Below are 8553 nucleotides of genomic sequence, written 5' to 3'. Positions count from 1 at the left end.
CCTGAATAATGACAATACTAGTTGTCATACCAATGTAGATGGGGGAATTTCATAGGAACTCACTTCTAGACGAAGAGTTACAGGCAATTAATTGATCCTGAGGGAGGGAGAATCAGTTTTCTTCAGGGATGAGTTCCCTGATAGGTTATCTAATCCCAAGTGGTCAGCCCTAAACACATGTAGACATAGGTACCACTAAAGAGACTTAGTGCATTATATGTACACATATATACATATGTGTGCGTGTGCAACTATAATAAAGTAAAGGACAAGAAATTGAGAGGGAGTGGGAGAGGCAAGAGGGGAGTGAGAGCAGGGAGTGGGAGGGATGCAAATACATTACTTATCTATGAAATTTTCAAACAATAAAAATATTTTTATTGCCACATCCAAGATAGTGGCCAGCAGGGGCCTGATGAAGGAGCTTGAAGAGATCTGCAAATGTAGGATGAAAAAACTTCAGTAACATCCAGATTGATGAAGCTAATTTATTGACTTGGCAAGGGCTTATTGTTCCTGATAACCCCCCATATGATAAGGGGGCCTTCAGAATTGAAATAAACTTCCCAGCAGAGCATCTGTTCAAACCACCGAAGATCACATTTAAAACAAAGATCTTCCACGCTAACATTGATGAAAAGGGGCAGGTTTGCCTGCCAGTAATTAGTGCTGAAAACTGGAAGCCAGCTATCAAGATTGATCAAGTAATCCACTCCCTCATAGCACTGGTGAACGAGTGCTAAGCACCTACTCTGGGCTGACCTAGCTGAAGCATACTGTAAGGACAGTAAAAAATTCTGTAAGAATGCTGAAGAGTTTACAAAGAAATATGGGAAAAAGTGACCTGTGAACTAAAATCTGCTGTGAATGGTTCTGACTAGTGTGAACAGAGACCCCCAAGCAGTGCATTCAGACATCCGCACACAGGACTCTGTGGAATTGACACATGCCATCACCTGGCATTCACTTGTGGTGGTTACTCTCTACAGTTTTCTTATTCAAAAATGGCCTAGGTAACCTGTAAAGAAAGGATTAAAAAGTTCAGATGTTCTAAAAAATTTTTTAATTAATTCTTTGAGAACTTCCTATACTGTATTTTGAACATATTCACCCCCAGCTACTCCCACTAACTCTCCTACAACCACTCTCTACCTTCTCAAACCCCCAACTTCTTGCTATTTAAAAACAAAAACAACACACAGAGTCCAGTTTGTACATCCCATAAACTCATGAGTTTGAGACCATCCAGTAGAGCAAGGTCGACCTACCAGGAGCCACACCCTGAAAACACTGACTCTTCCTCCTCTGGAAACCATCAATAGTTAATAGCTCTTCAATTAAGGGTCAGGGCTCATGAGACCCTCCCCACTCCATGGTAAGAATGTTGACTGGCTTGAAATCATGCAGGCAACCACAGTTGCTGTGAGTTCATGAGTCATCGGTCCTGTCATATCCAGAAGACACTGTTTCCCTCCCTGTCCTCCCTGACCTCTGGCTCGTACAATTTTTCACCTCTTCTTCAGCAATAGTCCCCAGGTTTTGTAGGGGTGGTGGTGCTATAGATGTCCTCTTTGTGATTGATCACTCCAAGGACACTTATTCTCTACATTTTGGCTAGATGTGAGTTTCTGTATTAATCACATCCATTGCACAAATAAACTTCCCTGAGGAGTTTGAGACCTGCAATAATCTATAAATACAGAGATATTAATTTAGAGGATGGTTTTATACTATGTTCATTGAGCAGGATAATAGTAGTAGACTTTCTCCTTGGGCCTGTGTGCTCCCCAACAATTGATTCTTGGCCAGATTTACAGTATCAGCTATGTGTTTCCACCAAGAAGCTGGCCTTCAATATAATCAGAAATCAATTGGCTACCACCATAACATTCATGCCACTATTGTATCCATGGGAATATCGTGACACATTGATCATTATTATAGTTCCCATAGCTGGAACTATAGCTGGATCAGACTGTTGGTTGATGATATTTTCCCCCCAGCATACCACAAAGCATGTTCTTGTATTTTGAAAGCTACCTACTAGGAAGGAAGATTCTTGGTCAGTACTAACTTGATTTCTCCATGGTGTTATGACCAATGTGCGTGGTGTTTTCAGAAATAGGGTTTTATAATCAAGTATTTGTGGATAACTAAAAGCACTGTCAATAATGTGCATTGTTCTGGAGTTCTCCCAGACACTTCAAGCAACAACTAGAGGAGAGGTATCCCATACCTGGCATTGGTAACATGTGGCTGCTTGGAGAAGCATTATCTCCTTTATAATGTAACTCCAATTAAACTAAAATATATACATATATATGTGTGTGTATGTATATGTGTATATGAACCTTATAAAACAAAACAAGTTTCCACACATTTTTCAAACATCTTTAGTGCTAGCTGTCCCTCCCCCACTTCCTCTGCTCTAACTCTCCATCCCTCTTCCTACTTAAGCCTCCCTCCCTATTATTCCTTTGTCCTTCATATCACCCTTTTTCTACTCTCTCCCTCTCTTAGGATCTTTCTTCCCCCCTCCCCACCAAGCCTCCCTTCTAGCTTCCTAGATTCTACAGTTCCTTCAAATCAAACACCCAGATCAAAAGTTTGGACAGTAAGATTCACATAGATTAAGAACATGAAATGTTTGTCTTTCTGGGTCTGGGTTACCTCATCAGCGTTATGTTTTGCAGCTCCATTCATTTTCCTTAAAAATGCACAATTTAATTTCTATTTATGTCTGAATACAGTTCCATTGTATATAGGTACCTGTTTCATTATTCATTTATCAGTCGATGAACAATTAGGCAGCTTCCATTTCTTAGGTATTCTTTACAGAGCAACTATGAACATGGATGAGCCTCGATCTCTTTAATGGGAACTCTTAAGCATAAAGTTCCACATGACAACATTACTTAGGCCACCACGAATTCACATGGAGAAGACTCATATAAACAGCATAATACAGTATAATGATCAAGAATTTGGAATCAGACAATCTAGATTCAAATTTACTAGATCCAAGTTTCAGTTCACAGTTTGATTTTTCATGAAACAGGTAATAGAAAACTGCTTGATCTGTAATAATTGATTATCTAAATTATACCTCCCCCTCCTTGTTCTCATCCTTGTCCTCATCCTCGACCTCCTCTTCCCTGTCTGTTATAAATGCCAAAAACCAGAAAATTTGATGTGGAAGATCTAACCTAAGGAATCTTAAATGAAGAAGACCAAGCTGTAATAATGTTAGAGAACACGTACTGAAGTATCAATCACGGCAGAAGATGTAAGAGTTGGAAGAGATGTACTGTTGTAAAACATGGTGTTCTGGACATGACATGAGCATTGCACTGGTGAACTCTGAGCAGCTATGGTTACCTGGACTAAACTCTCACAAGACTTGGCCTATCAATATTCTGTCTTGAATGGGGTGGGACTGCAAGTACAGGTCCTTTCTTGAAGATTTATAGAAAGTAAATGGTTGCTAGAGGTGAAGGATTTGTGAGTTCCTACCCACCCCCAAGGATCTGTAGGCAGCTGATGGCTGCCAGGGGAGGGCAAGACATTTTTTCCAGTGCTGTACCAATTAGGGAGTTGCCCATGCTCCTGTAAATAACCCCTTACTTTTCATCCTCCAAGGAACACTTGAAACACATTAGGTTACCCAGACCAAAAAAAGACATGAGAGTAAAAAGTGGGACTAGTTGGGAAGAGGAAGGAAATCATAAGGAGTAGGAGGAGTAGCCAGGGACAAGAGAGGGTAATGGGTGAATAAAACCAAAGTACAGGATACACGTGAAAATGTCATAATGAAACTCATTATTATGTGTCATTAACATATGCTCATAAAAACAGTAAAATCTACATTATAATGTAGATCAGTAAATTCTTACATTAACTCTGTGATTGGTGACTACATTGTAATTGAATATTGAGTGGTCTGTTAGCCCTGACCTCTGTTACAGTCCTTCAGTAGTCCAACGGCGCTGCGCGGTTGTAACGTTTGTGCGGTTGTAATGTTTTTACGCCTTCTTTGTTCCTACCTGAGGTTTCTTTTTTCTACATACAACTTTACACACAATACTGCATCCCGTTATTTGCTTAACTCTAAGGTAATCCCTCAACTGACCTATTCTGCCGAGGACGTTCTTTGATCATGGAGCGTTCTCTTTTGACTAGATGCTCATATTAGCTGGTACCAGTGGACTAAATATGTAACGCTACTCCAATTTTACATGCGAGGAAGCATTGGTAGAGGTCCGAGATAAAAATCATGTAACTTGGGAGCATATATGGGCTTGATGCCGCCATATGTAAGCCATGGTTTTCATTAGTCATCAGCTATACTATGCAGAGGAATCTACTCGGTAATATTTGTTAACTATAGTGACAAAGGAGTTCGATGGTACAAAAGTAACAGGAAAAAAAAAAGATATTTGCAGGAGCCAGATTGCTTAAAATATTTGTGCTTGCTGTTGTGGAAATAGCAAACAGATCTAGATAATAGTCACCATTCACATCAAAGACTTTCCTCTTGCTCAAAAGAAACAATGCTATCAAGGTGGCAGAAATCACAGATTGCTGAGGAACACAGTTGGTTTCTCTCCCTTCCAGAAGCTGCTATTTTATTTCTTTCAGGACAAGACTCTCTGCCCCAGATCTTTAGAAGTATAATTTCCATGGTTGCTAACTTGCATCCCCCAATTCCTCTCTAGATTAAGATTTTTTCCATGGGCCTGGGAGATTTGCAAGTAGAGCTCTAGTTGACTTTATAGCCTTTGAAAAAAATAATTCAAAGAGTACTTCTACTTTGATTTTTCCTTTTCTGGATCAGAATAGATATTTCTCCAAATTTAGAGAAGGAAGTCTCCTTTTAAGTCTGATTAGGATGATGATGGAATCTTCTATGCATCAGGATAAGATTCTAATGTTGTCAGTTTTCTTGGATGAAATGAATAGCATGTAATCTGCTGACTTTAAATGGGGTGCAGTTCTGGGAATGGAGGCATTTTAAACTTCTTTTTGTTTGTATGTGTGTGTCCACATGCACACATACGTGCATGCATATGCGGGGGTAATGGTGAGTCTTCTTGCGTATATGGGTGCACATGTATGTGGGCATATATGTGCATGTGTGTATGAGTGTGTGGGGCCAGAGGTCAACCTTAGTTGCCATTCCTCAGGAGCCATTTGCCTTGCTTTTTCAGATAGTCTCTCACTGGGACCTGGGGCTCACTGATTAGACTAGGCTGGTCAGCAAACACCAGGAATCTGTCTGTCTCTGCCTCCCAGACTGGGATTCCAAACATGTGCCATTAGACCCAGCTTTCTGAAGGGGTGCTGAGGATTGAACTCAAGTCTTTGTGTTTGCGCAGCATGCAGTTTACTGACTGGGCCCATGGAGGCACTTTTTAAAATAATAAATTAATATAAATTAAATAGCTATAGAAAAGTAAAATCTAGAATATTATTAGAAGAAAACATTTCACAGAAGTAGCAAATATTGTTTCTCCTGAAATGAGTTTCTTGGAATGTACAGTCACCCATGAGAACTTAGGAAGACTTTGTGTTCTTTGATCCGTACTTACCATCATTAGCATGGTAAGCATTGTCCATATTCCCTGTTTCCCTACTTCTCCCACGTCTCAGCTCAATCTTTTACTTGATCAAAATGTAACATTAGTATAAAGTTTTCCCACTCTTACCCAACTTTGTTTCAGTCTCAGCTCTATTAAACATATTCAGTTCTCATCATCAGACCTTTCACCAGCTTCTCTAACAAATTTTGGTTGGAAAAATTCACTCTTCAGTAGATTTGTCAGGAAAGGTCTAAAATAAGCACTCTGTGAGTTCTTGCAGATTTAAATAGTTTTTGTACAACCTTGACACCTGAAGGGAAGCCTGAGCTTATGCTCTATCATTTGAGTGTTTTTTAAAATACTGCTGCAGTGTTCTTTTTAATATATACTGCTCAACCTGACTTGCTATCTGTTGTAAGAAGCCCTGTGTACCTGAAGTTATTTTCTTGCAGTTATTTTCCTTGATTATTAAGGAGTTAAAAGTTTCATTGGAATATGTTTTGTAGTTGACAAAAATGCACATTATTGAAACCTTCAAAAGGTAGATACAACCTTTAATTTTAGAAAGCTGTCTTAGATTGAATTCTTAGGTGTATGAAAGTTAAATAAGTGCTGGATCATTTGCATATGCAGATGTACTCCTCTCATTAAAAAAGAAATTTTGTGCATGCTTTCTTAGCTGGTGCGCTTTTCAGTATCCTGGTTACATTTTCACTCAGCCTCTCTTCCTTTGGGTATGCTCTAATTTAGTTGTCATTTCTAAATTGCGGTTTTTTCATTTCTTCATTTCATTTACTTCCTCCCTGAGCTGCATTACTCAGCTGCAACATATCTATCTGTTTTCTGCACATCCGTTTGCTGAATTCATCACTGATATGCATTTCTAGTAAATTGAAGAGAGGTGTTCAGATGATTTGCCAAGTTTCTGTGATGAGTAAGTTTATATGCCAACTTGATTAGCCTATCCAGATATCTTGCTGAGAATTATTACTGAGTATGTCTGTGAGAAGTTTCCAGAAGAGATAATCAATCAAATCATTGAACAGTGTAACAACAGACACTCCTCCCCAGTGTGGTTGTATGCAATTGGAGGCTTGAACAGAAAAACAGAAGCAAACAACAACAACAACAACAACAAACGTAGGTGAGTGGGGTCATTCAGTCTGCTTAAGGGAACCAGGACATCGATCTTCTCCTGTCATTGGTGCTCCTGGTCTGCAGACTGACAGGAAGCCACACCATTGGCTCTCTGGTGTTCAGTCTTCCAACTGAACATCTAACTTCTCTGGGTATCCAGCCTGGAGAACTCAGATCAGGGCTTTTTAGTCTCCAAAATTCCATGATCCCTTACCTTATAGTAAATCTCTCAATGATCTGTCTGTCTGCTTGTCTATTATCTACCTTTCAATCTGATTATCTATCATCTATCTATCATCTATCTATCTATCTATCTATCTATCTATCTTTCTTTCTTTCTATTTCTTTCTATCTTCTATCTATCTATCATCTATCTATCATCATCTATCATCTATCTATCTATCTATCTATCTATCTATCCTTTCTTTCTTTCTTTCTATCTTCTATCTATCTAGCATCATCATCTATCATCTAGCTATCATCTATCTATCTATCTACCTATCATCATCTATCTATCATCTATTATTGTCTATCCTCTTTTAGTTCCTTTTATCTGAAGAATACGATTATACATCCCCAGTTTAAAAAGCTTATCAGTGCAGGAAGATGGCATTTCTATTTTTTTTAAGTAAAAGCAGATATTTTAACATATATTATGGAACAAGCTCTACACTGAATTATTTACATGTATTAGTTCATTATACAATCACTCTGAAAGAGAATAACAAGCTAGATCTAGAATTTGCAGTCTTTTAAAAAATATTTTATTTATTATTTTTATTTGATGTGTATGAGTGTCATGCCTCTATGTAGGTAAATGCACCCTTGTCATGCAATGCCCTCGGAGGACAGAAGAGGCTATCAGAACCCTAGAACTGAAGTTACAGACAGTTGTTAGCTGCCATGTGGGTCCTGGGATTTGAACCCGAGTCTTCTGCAAGAACAGTTAGTGTTCTTAACCACTGAGCAATCTCTCCAGCCCCACTTGTAGTCTTATCTACAATTCTGTAAAGATTCTGTTGGAAAAGAGAACTTTGTCTTAAAATATTGGCTCTTGAGAATACTTCTTTTCTGATAAGAGCCTCTGCTTTTTATGTACTCTTTCTTCTTCGTTTATTTATTTATTTTTATGGGGCTTTTGGCTACTCTAATATTCCCTCCTCTGAAAAGGTAACCCTAAAATCTTTTAAGGATTAAATAAAAACTCCTAAATATTTTAGACATTTTTACCTATGGAATAGAATATGTTGCTAAGAGGCCCAAGGACATTGTGAGTTTTAGTCAAGAAACCAGCTACTTTTCTTTGGGGTCTTTTTACCCTAACTGCCTAGCCAATTCCTACCTCTTATTCTTATCACACCATCCTCTGAAGAGGTTACCCAACTTGTGGATAGGGAATCAGGATGAAGACCACTTTGGCTCCTTCCATGCTGAATAGGGATGCAGGGTGAAGAAATTGGAGTACCCCTTCAGAGGATTTATCTAAATGACTCCAAAATTGCATAAAACTTATCTGTAGGGGGAAAAGAAAGTTCTTGACTGGTGAACAGGAGATGTGAAGGAGAAGTAAAGGAAAGAGTAATTAGCATTACAAGTTCTACACAGAGAACTAGAAAAATGTCAGAACAGGGAAAATTTCAATTGTTCATATGAGAGCCCCTTGGAATTTCTTGACAAGGGCTTCCGAAAGTATCCCTCTATTGGGTTCCTCCTCAATTTTCTTTTATCTTCCAAGGCTGGACTAGAGAGTGATGGATTCAGGATTTGCTTTCAGGTACTTTGATAGCTGTTGGAGTGGTTGGAATCAATGTCAGTTCCCTCTCAAAGGCTTCTAGAT

General features: G+C 38.8%; 1 pseudogene; it reads left to right on the top strand.

Moving 5' to 3' along the window:
- The first annotated feature begins 400 nt into the window (after nucleotides 1-400).
- On the top strand, nucleotides 401-855 carry LOC103736754 (annotated as a pseudogene).
- Nucleotides 856-8553: the final 7698 nt, after the last annotated feature.

This window comes from Nannospalax galili, unplaced genomic scaffold (assembly GCF_000622305.1).
Source record: "Nannospalax galili isolate Female #2095 unplaced genomic scaffold, S.galili_v1.0 scaffold54, whole genome shotgun sequence".
In the NCBI taxonomy this organism is placed as follows: Eukaryota; Metazoa; Chordata; class Mammalia; order Rodentia; family Spalacidae; genus Nannospalax; species Nannospalax galili.
Note: the sequence above shows the minus strand (reverse complement) of the source record. Positions and strands in the feature narration are given on the sequence as shown.